Below are 12,809 nucleotides of genomic sequence, written 5' to 3' on the forward strand. Positions count from 1 at the left end.
AATATGACTCTAAAATATACTATATACAAAAAATCTCTTTTCTAGTCTACATCTTATCTTTAATTTGGATCGCATTCGAATTAGGCAAGAGATAATATTATGACTCATCAGCTACAGCCGACCATCCTTATTGGATCCTCTCTCATGATGTCAAAAATCACAATCCAAATCCAATTAAGCATGAAGAAATTGGCATGGATCCAGATGTGGCGCAAAAGATAAGGATAGAGTCTTAGTCTGATTTGGACTCTTTATTTCTAATTCAATTCTAATCCAAATCAAATTTGTATTGAAACCACTGATAAAAATGAATCTAATTCAATTAGAAATCTAAATATCTCATCAAATTTTTAACTCAATTAGAAATTAGCCAAATCCAAACCCTGATCGAATCAGGATTAAATTTCTCTTGTAATCGGATTTGATCATATCAATCCCAATCTAAATCGAACTGAATCTAATTCAATTAGACTTGTTCCAAAACTCTTTACTCAATCAAATTGAGTCAATTAGTAATCTAATTACTAATTAATTCTTTATAAATGGTAGAGTCTCAGTCTCAGTGGGACTCTCCCACAGAGTCCTAGTCCAAGTAGGACTCTTCACTAGAGTCACAATCCAATTGGACTTTTCAGCCATCAGATTTGATCAAATCTTCTAATGCATGTGACCCCATAGGTTCGAACCTAAGTCGATAGTATAGGAATAACTTTCTATACTAATCGATGTAACCATCTAGCAATGATGACCTGATGACCGGATGGGTCGAAGTGTTGCAAAGCAACCTTCTAGAACCTACTAGCGTATAGTTACCGTATAATTTATCCCTTTGATCCAAATGCTCAAGGTGACTTAGGGTTTAACTGTCAACCCTAATTAAGTCGACCACATTATATTCAACCTTTCAAATCCATCTCATGGATTACTCTAGCCAAGGTTTTGCTAAATTGAAATACACTATTGCATATCTCCTACCAATTCAGAGGGGTCAATTCCATCTTGACTCACACACCGACTTGATAGGTACTTGACTGCACCTTGTATCTTTTCATCACTAAGTTAGAAACTCAGATAGTCTGATACTAAAGTATAGTGAGTTACTTACAAGTCACCATGGTGGTCTCAGGTCAGAGGGATACTTATACCCATACCCTTCACAAGCTACTCTTGACAGCAGAGTGCTCGCACATGATCATGTTCGATGCAAATGTACTCTTACATTCTATTTGCATATCATAATAGTGTCTCCACACTCCTTGGTTAAGAGGACAACCAACTCATATGGCACACAATGACCTACACTTGATATCGCTATCGTTCTAGTAATTGCTTATTATTTGGTCACGAACAATTTTAAGGACTTAACGATAAATCCTCTTTTGTCGATTAATATATATAGTCCTAAGAATTCATTGCAACACAGGAGTTCAAAGATGGTCAATTTATAATAAAAATATTCAATAATTTTTATTAATAAAAATTTATATATTTTTACAAGATGAGCACAATCATCTAACGACTAGCTTTGAAACACATTTTCCAACAGATCTTTAGCCATCAGGTCCTTGCTGTGTATGTTGGCTTCAATAGATTCAGTTCACTTTTTGGAGTAGAATGCATCTAGATAAATCTACCAATCTTGATAGAAAAGGAAAAGTCCAATGCAATTTGCGAGTCTAAGTTCAAAAAATTTTTGGCCAAAGCAAGTGTGAATACTGGAAAAGAGTTTTCATGAAATTCACAAATGAACTCGAGTCGAGCTAATCTAGCATATAACTGACGATGGGGTCTGACAAGTTCTCCATGACCTCCGTCAACTCGAGACTCATGATAGAAAGACTGAATCATATGATAATTATACCTAGGAGTTCATACTTTAATTCTACTGGGTTGCCACTACATACTGCTATATGTCACTGGTGGATTATGAGACTCAACGGATGTCATCTTGATGATCGATGACCTTCGAAGGATAGAATAAAAATATTTTAATCCATCGAAAAGAGTTTCGATGATATTATGATGGAGATCACAATATATCTCACTACCAGATAGAATGAACCTATGGAGTCATACATTAAGGGATTTAATCTCAAATTTGTCAAATGAACTTATGAAGTTTTAATTGGGTTAGAATTTATTGAAATCCTATTAGGTTTATGAGAACTATGCTAGCACACGGTTAAACCTAATTCTTCGCAAGACTTCGATTTGATTGAGTCCATAGCCTTGAACCTAATCTAAATCTATTTGGATTTAATTGGGCTTGTGAGTCCAAGAGGATTTGATTAAATCAATTATTTGATATAATTATCCTAACATTATCTCTTTTTTATCTTCTAATTATCTCTAAGTGTGCATGTAGAATTGAAGGAAAGAAGAAGGTGCCATCTTCTCTTTTTGGCAAGACCAGGGGGGCCTACCCCTGGATTTGGCAAGTGGGGCTCGCCCCCTTCTCATGTGTGGTGTGGAGGAGAGAGAGGTGGGCCCATGCCCCTTTTTTATTTGGTTAGAAATCTTACTGTGGGGTGCCAAGAGTTGGCATCCCAACTACCCGACATGTTTTTCTATGACGCCTCTTGTACATGCTTAAAGGGATTGATTATATACTATTTATATCTGATTTTAATTAGTATAAATTAGATTAAAAAGGTAGAAGATTCTTATGAGATAATGATCTATCTTTTTTAAGATAATTGGGTTCCTAATATGTGTCAGGGTAGTATCTATATAAAGGAAGGTCTTTAGGGTTTCTAGTCAATAGAATTTTTGGTCAATAAAATTTTTCTCTCCCTTCTCCACACCTCCTCTCCTCCTCTCTTCCTTTCCATGCCCAAGAGTTGGGCATCCCCTCTTCCACACGATAAGAGGTAGTGCTTGGTGACTTAGAGATTGAAGATCCGAGAAAAGAAGAAGAAGGCTGCTGATCAAGGAGTTGATTCTGCAGTCCAGATCAAGATGGTGATCAAAGTGTTCAAGGCTAAGGTTCTTCTTGGGAAGAAGAATCTTTTACAAGGAGTCCGTGGAGGCCGGACGCGTGTGTGGCTCGTGTTGGAAAATATGTCTCAAAAGCCAATCGTCAAGCTATTGACGGTTGAGCAACCAAGTATGATAATTATTTGTTAATAAATAAAATATATTTGATATTTTTATCATAAGCTTTCATCTTCTAATGAACTCCGTTGTTATGATTAATTTTAGGACTATTCAGATTCGATAAAGAGAGGATTTATCGATTAGTCCTTAAAACTGTTCACGACCAAATGATAGACTGTTAATAAGGATGACAGCTTCTATCGAGCATAGGTTGCTGTAGGCCATATGGATTGGTTGTCCTCTTAATCAAAGAGTGTGAAGATACTGATTTGGCATACAGTGAGATATAAGGGTACATCATCATTGAACGTGACCAACTCCAGAGCATTCTACTGTCGAAAATGTCTCTGATGGGATATAGGATAAGTGTCTCTTAGACCTGAGATCACCTTAGTGACTTGCAAGCAACTCACCGTGCTTTGGTATTGGACTAACTAAATTTTAATTCAGTGATGGAAGACTTTCGGGCATAGTCAAGTACTTGCAAAGTCAGAGTGTGATTGAGATGGGATTAACTACTCCAAGAGTTGGAGAAGAATGAGTCACTGTATTTCAATTTAGTAAAACCTTGGATAGGATAATCCATCAGATGGATTTGATATTTTGAAATACAATGTGGACAACCTGATCAGAGTTGATAGTTGAACTCTGAGGTTCCTATGATCATTTTGGTCAAGAGGATAATTATATGGAAACTATATCCGCATGGGTTCTAAGGATGTTGTTCTACACATTCGACCTATCCGATCGTCGGGTACCATTGCTAGATGATCACTTCGATTGGGATAAAAATTTATTCCTATGCTACCACTTAGGTTTGGACCTATGAAGTCACACACATTAGAGTTCATGATCCAATTGGATGGTTGATCAATGATTAAGAATCTTCTAGGGTTAAATAATCAATACGATTGACATTTAACCTAGTGTAAGTATTGCAGAAGGATCGATTAGTAATTCGATTGCTAATTGCTTAATTTGATTAAGCCAATGGGCTGAGATTAAGTCTAATTGAATATGATTTAATTAATTTAGTTTGGCTTGATTTGATCAAGTTCAATTGGTTTATTGGATAAGCCAAGTGCAAGAAAAAAACTAATCCTAGTTCAATTAAGACTTGGGTCAACCTAATTTTTAATTTGATTAAAAAATTAAATTAGATTTAAATTTAATTTAATTTGATTAAATTAAGTTTTTAATTAGGTTAAGACCTATTTTAATTGGATTGATCTAATTTTGGTTTGATTTGATTTGAGAAATCAAATTAAAACAAGTCATAAGATAGAATCTAGTAAGACTAGGATTCCACCTTGCGCCACATAAGTCCCCCCCACCCTCTCTCTTATTCTATGCCAATCCCTCTTATTTTGTGTGAAAAAGCCCTCTCCCAGGTCCCTCCCACATCCAAAAGGTTTTCTCTCTTCTTTCATACATGGAAAGTGGTTGTGGATCAAATCAAAGTAAGAATAAGTTTGGATTTTAAATTCTATGAGATAGAGTTTAGAAATCAAAATTCTTTCCTTTTTGCATGAATTTATCCATATTTTTTTTAAATTTTATAATTTTAGGGCACATATTGTGCACCTTTTTCTGGTGGTCCATGCACAAAAATAAGGAGGAGGCACTCAAGAGTTGGGCACCCCTTATCTGCCATATTTGGATAAGCCTTGACTAGGTATTTGACCTAGACAAGGACTCTATTATATCTCTCTCTATAAAATGAGTTTTTTCATAAATTTTTGATGAACATATAAATTTAAGAGACCTTTGGGGTATCAAAAATCAAAGAGAAAGACCTTTGGGTCATGGAGATATAATAGACACAAGACAGGGTGTCTAGGAGAGAGTAAAGAGAAGAAGAAGAGGGTCTTCTTCTAGGGTTGTTAGTTTCATCTCTTCCCTTCCTCATCTTGAGTTTTCTGAGAGTGTCTCAGATTTGAAACTCTTCCTCCTACTTCTCATCTTTGGAAGAGTCTAAATCAAGAAGAAGGAGATACCTGATCAACCATCGAAGATGGATCAGCGCAGTACTACATACTGTGCTGATTTTCTGAAGCAGAACTTTGGTCGAGATTTATGGGCTCGTGTGGATGACTCCTAGAGACTGGATGCATGTGCAATTTGCAACATCATCCTCAAGCTCAGATCAGAAAGGTTAGAATGTCTAACTTGCAAGATAATAGATCTGATCTATTGTTTAATACATACATTAGATGTAGTATGGAAACATGTTGATATGATCAACATGTAGTTCATGCTCTATATATTTTAATTTTTGATTTAATATATATAATAATTATGTAATTAGATCTTAGATCTAGAGATTTTCTAATTTTAAAAAATAAATTTTGATTTATTTTAGTCTTCCACTGCCTGATCTTGAAAAAGTTTAAGATCTAACCCTGAACCCTAGATCTAGTTTCTTCAATTGGTATCAGAGCCTAGATTATTTATTACATGATTATTTATACATGCTTAGATTATCTCTTAGATTAAATCTAATTTATAATCTGATTATTAAATCTAAAATTAAAATTTTAGATCAATCATGAACTGCAAGGTTGTCCTGTTGTAAGGTTTATCCCTTACAGTGCAAAGGTTGTCCTAGTTCGTGTAGATCTATCTTTAATCATAAATTTGTTAGATATATCTAGATTAAATTTATGATTTATTAAATTTAAAATATTTAATCTAAAATAAAATCTCTTTGTTAATAATTTTTGTGTAAAAAAATTATTTAAAGTTAAATTATTTCAATTACATGAACCTGTTTAGATTAGATCTAAAGTAGTTTCATGTTTATTTTATTTGCATCTTGATTATGAATCAAGCATGCAATATGGTTGATAGAACTATATTGTAAAATTATTTTACAAACATAAAAATTATTTTTGAAAAGCCAAACCCAACCCTCAGCCCAAAACTTAATTAAGAATTAAGAAGTTGTTTGATTAGGTTCTAGGATTGTGAATTGAAGAACCTAAGACACAACCATAACACATTGGGTTTATGGGTTAGTGGGAATTAGATCCATTAATTGGGTTTAGACCTACGGTTAGTTTAAAGATGGACTTAATTAGAGAATTGACTAAATCTAATCAATTGTTGTCTTAGATTAGTTCAAGGATTCTCTAGATCAATTACAATAGTTATGGTTGGTCAAGTCCATGTCTTTAACGAGAACCAAATAGACTTGATTCTTGGCTAAGCGGTCTAGCACGAACTGTTAGATTGATCTAATTGAAACTAATTAAACTAGTTGGTGTCTAAGGTAAATCAGACTGGTGGTTTTTAATTGGGACCCACTTACCTGATCATTTTTGATGGTGTCTAAGGCAAGCTTTGGTCGACCCTCCACTGATTGAACTTACCTGATCTCTTGATGAAATTATGTTTTGATCAGATCACTTGACTATTCGAGCTAACCCATGTCAGTTAGATAAATCAGTATGACTAATTTAGGTGCTCCTAGACCAGCTCTTTTAATGGTCTCCCTTAACTGACTTGGTGAAGTCAGTGGGAGGATCATGATAAGCTGGTTCATCTGACCTCATCCTCTAAATTATTTAAATCTTCTAAAATTATTAGGTCCTTAAAATGATAAAGTTATGGAGATAACTAAGTCATAGCCTCCCATTAAGTGTTTGATAATGAGTCCATTAACTCAATAATTATTACAGACCCAAAGGCCTGGTGCTTGTTGACTAATAAAATTATCACTCATCATAGGACGACTTGGAAGTATCTCTCTAATGGTGGTTAGGTGAGCCAACCAAAGTTAGCTTAATCATTCATTGGTTAGATGCACCAAGTATAGTCATGTTAATGGTTGGACCTAACCGGATCCTTACAGTGGAGGTCAAAGCCTACTGATTAGGTTTCTGCGGCAAAATTAAAATTACTAAAATTTATTTAGAGAAACAATTGGTTATGAACCTACCTTAGATGTACATGGGTTGGCCAACCAAAGTTGGGCTTGTGTGCAGTCTAAGTGGATTCTAGTACCTACTAAGGAATTAGGGTAATTCCTCGAATTGGAGGTAGAGGCTACCAATTGAATAAAATAGTGGGAGAAATTTTTTGATTAAAGTCTAAATCTTTAAGTTTAATGAATCAATTACTAATTAGGTTATGGTTTTCTTTGAGCAGATATGGCCACTTTTCTATCACTCCGATCATTGTTGGACAATGATAAGTTGGTGGGATCCAACTTCGGTAGCTGGTACCGAAAGTTGAAGATAATCCTGGAGCATGAATGGATCCTATATGTGATAATGGATCCTGCACCTGAGGAACCAGCTGCCAATGCACGTGGAACAGTCAGAGACACTTATCAGAAGTGGTTAGTGATCGGACCACGATGTGCTGTATCATGCTGGCTGCCATGAGCGACAAGTTCAGTCGCAGATTCGAGATGGCTCAGCCAAAGGACATGCTTCAAGTGTTGGAGGATGCCTTTGGCACATCCGATGATGTGGAGAGGCACAAGACTAGTTGTGCCATCTTCAATGCCAAAATACGGGATGGTGCTCTGTCACTGATCATGTATGTATATGATCGAGCGATGGAACGATTGAGCAAGCTCGACTTTTTCTTGCATAAGCAGCTTGGGAAGGATGCAATACTAAACTCACTGTCCAAGTCTTATCTCCCATTCCTCACTCCTTATAGAATGACAAAGCCTAAAGTGAACTACCACGGGTTACTGGGGTTGCTTCAGAACTTTGAGAATGATCACCAACTCCACAAGGAGTCAGTGAACTTAGTGGGAGGTTGTCTTCTGGTTCTCGATCCTTTAAGAAAGGAAAGAAGAACAAGAAGAAGAAAGTGAAGAAGGTGCAAGTTCAGGCTGGGACATCAGTGTAGGCCAGACCAGAAAGATCAAGCCCGATAAGAGTCTATTCTACTAGCAAGCACCCTAGATTAGATAGTGTGTCAGATATCTACTTATGGCACTGTAGGCTAGGTCATATAAACAAGAACAGAATAAACAGGTTGACTCAAGAGGGAATCCTCTAAGTCAGTGATTGTGAATCACTTCCAACCTGTGAGTCCTATCTTCTTGGTAAATGACCAAGTCACTTTTACTGAAAAAGGTGAGAGAGCTACTGAGCTCTTGGGCCTAGTACATACTGATGTATGCGGGCCCATGAGCATAAGTGCTAGAGGTGGATATTTTACTTCATAACTTTCATGGATGATCTATCCAGATATGGATATGTCTATCTGATGAAACATAAGTCAGATTCATTTGAAATGTTCAAACGATTCCGAAGTGAAGTAGAAAAACAAACTGAAAAGAGTATTAAAACTCTCGATCTGACTGAGGAGGAAAATATCTTTCTAGTGAGTTTCTCACATATCTAAGAGAGAATGGGATTCTCTCCCAATGAACTCCTCCAAGAATACCACAGCATAATGGTGTGTCTGAAAGGAGAAATCGACTCTGTTAGACATGGTCCGATCCATGATGGGTTTTGCCAGCTTGCCAATATCCTTCTGGGGATATACACTCGAATCGACTTGTTATCTGTTAAATAGAGTTCCAAGTAAGTCTATAATTAAGACTCCATATGAGATATGGACAGGACGTAAGCCAGCACTTTCAACCTTAGGGTCTGGGGGGCCCGGCTTATGTCAAACGATTAGTCACAGACAAACTTGGACCTAGGTCTACAAATGCACATTCATCGGGTACCCCAAAGAGATCAAAGGATATTTTTTCTACCATGCTGATGAACAAAAGGTGTTCGCAGCCTTAAGGCAATCTTTTTAGAAAAAAGTTCTTGGTGAAGGAACTGTTGCCTCTAAGGTTGAACTTGATGAAGTTCAACAGGTAGAAGGACTGACACCAATAGCTGAACCTAAGTCGAATTTGATTAGATCAGATCTGAAGCCTAATGTACCTATATTATTAAGGTGATCCGGTAGAGTACCGTGTCAGTCGGATAGATACTACAGTTTCTTGATCGAGACGGTGATCCCATCGAACTCGATGAGAACGATGAGAATCCGATCACCTATATGGATGCAATGCAGAGATCTGATTTGAGAAATGGTTTGAAGCCATGAAATCCGAAATAGAGTCCATGAAGGTCAACGATGTATGGACATTGGTTGACCCTCCTGAGGGGTTAAACCTATTGGGTGTAAATGGGTGTTCAAAAGGAAAAAGGGCGCAGACGGAAAGGTGGAGACCTATAAAGCCCGTCTGGTTGCCAAGGGGTATCATCAACGTTATGGTATTGACTATGACGAGATATTTTCTCCTGTGGTAATGCTCAAATTCATTCGATAATACTTGCAATAGCTGTCCATCTGGATTATGAGATCTGACAAATGGATGTAAAGACAGCTTTCCTGAATGGAGAGCTGACCGAAGAGGTGTATATGATACAACCTGAGGGGTTTACATCCACAGATAAGTTCAAGGTGTGCAAGCTTCAGAGATCCATTTATGGATTGAAGTAAGCTTCTCGGAGTCGGAACATATTTTGATGAGGTGATCAAAATGTATGGCTTCATTAAGAATGGAGAAGAGCCATGCATCTATAAATGGCAAATGGTCCAGTTGTGGTATTCTTTGTGTTGTACGTGGATGACATTCTTTTAATCGGAATAACATCTCCGCACTACAGGGAATAAAAGTTTGGTTGTCATCATAGTTCTCCATGAAGGACTTGGGTGAAGCATCCTACATCCTAGGGATGAAGATCTTTAGGGATAGAGCTAAAAAGATCCTTGGGTTATTCAGTCCACGTACATAGACACTGTGCTGAAGAGGTTCAGCATGGAGAATTCCAAGAAGGGCTATCTACCGATAGGCCATGAAATTTTTTTCTCTAAGAAGGATTGTCCGACAACTCTTGAAGAGAGAGAGCGTATGAGTAGAGTCCCATATGCTTCGACCATGGAATCTATCATGTACGCCATGACATGTACAAGACCAGATGTGGCATACTCAATAAGAGTAGTGAGTAGATACCAATCTGATCTTAGAGAAAACTACTGGAAAGTGGTTAAAATATCCTTAAGTATTTGAGAAATATTAGAACCAATGGTTGGTTTATAGCGAGTCAGATCTGAAACTTGTGGGGTTCACAGACTCCAACTTTCAATCTAACCATGATGATAGCAGAAGCGTGTCAGATTATATCTTTACTCTGAATGATGAGCTATATGCTGGAAGAGCTCCAAGCAGCATACTGTGGCAGACTCTGTTTGTGAGGCGGAGTACATCGCAGCATCGGATGCCGCGAAGGAAGCTGTGTGGTTGAAAAATTCATCACCGAGCTCGGAGTAGCACCCTCCCTCGATGGTCTGGTCCTGCCCTACTGTGATAGTACTGGTGCCATAGCTCAGGTGAAGGAACCCAAAGCACACCAGTGGATGAATCATATTTTGCACCGCTTCCATCTGGTCCGGAGATCGTGGATTGAGGTGACGTCGACCTTCAGAAGATCGATGGAAAGGAGAACCTGGCCGACCCCTTCACTAAATCCTGGCAATAAAGGAGTTTGACAACCACAAGTTGAAGATAGGTATTAGATACTGTGTCGAGTGGCTTTAGGACAAGTGGGAGTTGTTGGAAAATATGTCCCAAAAGCCAATCGTCAAGCTATTGACAGTTGAGCAACCAAGTATGGTAATTGATTTGTTAATAAATAAAATATATTTGATATTTTTATCATAAGCTTTCATCTTCTAATGAACTCCGTTATTATGATGAAGTCCTTAGGACTATTCAGATTCGATAAAGAGAGATTTATCGATTAGTCCTTAAAACTGTTCACGACCAAATGATAGGCTGTTAATAAGGACGACAGCTTCTATCAAGCATAGGTCGTTGTAGGCCATATGGTTGGTTATCCTCTTAACCAAGGAGTGTGGAGACACTGGTATGGTATATAGATGAGATATAAGGGTACATCATCATTGAACATGACCAACTCCAGAGCATTCTACTGTCGAGAATATCTCTGATGGGATATAGTACAAGTGTCCCTTAGACCTAAGATCCCTCAGTGACTTGCAAGCAACTCACTGTGCTTTGGTACTGGACTAACTGAATTTCTAATTCAGTGACGGAAGGCTTCTAGGCATAGTCAAGTACTTGCGAAGTCAGAGTATGATCGAGATGGGATTGACCACTCCAAAGTTGGAGAAGAATGAGTCACTGTATTTTAATTTAGCAAAATCTTGATCAGGATAATCCATCAGATGGATTTGATATTTTGAAATACAATGTGGACAACCTGATTAGAGTTGACAGTTGAACTCTGAGGTATCCTATGATCATTTTGGTCAAGGAGATAAATTATATGGAAACTATATCCGCATGGGTTCTAAGGATGTTGTTCTACACATTCGACCTATCCGATCGTCGGGTATCATTGCTAGATGATCATTTCGATTGGGAAGAAATTTATTCTTATGCTACCACTTAGGTCAAACCTATAAGGTCACACACATTAGAGTTCATGATCTGATCGGATGGTTGATCAATGATTAAGAATCATTCTAGGGTTAAATAATCAATATGATTGACATTTAACCTAGTGCAAGTGTTGCAGGAGGATCGATTAGCAATTTGATTGCTAATTGGCTTAATTTGATTAAGCCAATGGGCTGAGATTAAGTCTAATTGAATATGATTTAATTAGATTTGGTTTGGGCTTGATTGGATCAAGTCCAATTGGTTTATTGGATAAGTCAAGTGCAAGGAAAAAACTAGTCCTAGTTCAATTAGGACTTGGGTCAACCTAATTTCTAATTTGATTAAAAAATTAAATCAGATTTAAATCTAATTTAATCTGATTAAATTAAGTTTTTAATTAGATTAAGACTATTTTAGATTAGTATGAATCTAAGACTAATTTTTAGTTAGGTTGATCTAATTTTGGTTTGATTTGGTTTGAGAAACCAAATTAAAACAAGTCATAAGATAGAATCCTAGTAAGACTAGGATTCCACCTTGCGCCGCATAAGCCCCCCCCCACGCCCTCTCTCTTATTCCATGCCAATCTCCTCTTATTTTGTGCGACAAAAGCCCTCTCCCAGTCCCTCCCACATCCAAAAGGTTTTTTTCTTCTTTCATACATAAAAAGTGGTTGTGGATCAAATCAAAGTAGGAATAAGTTTGGATTTCAAATTCTATGAGATAGAGTTTTAGAAATCCAAAACTCTTTCCTTTTTGCATCGAATTTACCCAGATTTTTTTTGGATTTTTATGGCTTTTAGGGCACATATTGTGCATCCTTTTCTGGTGGTCCATGCATGAAAATAAGGAGAGGCATCCAAGAGTTGGGCACCCCTTATCTTGCCATGTTTGGATAAGCCTTGACTAGGTATTTGACCTAGACAAGGACTCTATCATATCTCTCTCTATAAAATGAGTTTCTTCATGAAAGTTTTGGTGGATATAGATATTTGAGAGATATTTGGGGCATCCAAAAATTAGAGAGAAAGACCTTTGGGTCATAGAGATATAATAGACACAGGACAGGGTGTCTAGGAGAGAGTAAAGAGAAGAAGAAGAGGGTCTTCTTCTAGGGTTGTTAGTTTCATCTTTCCCTTCCTCCATCTTGAGTTTTCTGAGAGAGTCTCAGATCTGAATCTCCTCATCTTACTTCTCATCTTTGGAAGAGTCCAAATCAAGAAGAAGGAGGTACCTGATCAACCATCGAAGAAGGATCAACACAGTACTAGCATAC

This window comes from Elaeis guineensis, chromosome 2, assembly GCF_000442705.2.
Source record: "Elaeis guineensis isolate ETL-2024a chromosome 2, EG11, whole genome shotgun sequence".
NCBI classification, from domain to species: Eukaryota; Viridiplantae; Streptophyta; class Magnoliopsida; order Arecales; family Arecaceae; genus Elaeis; species Elaeis guineensis.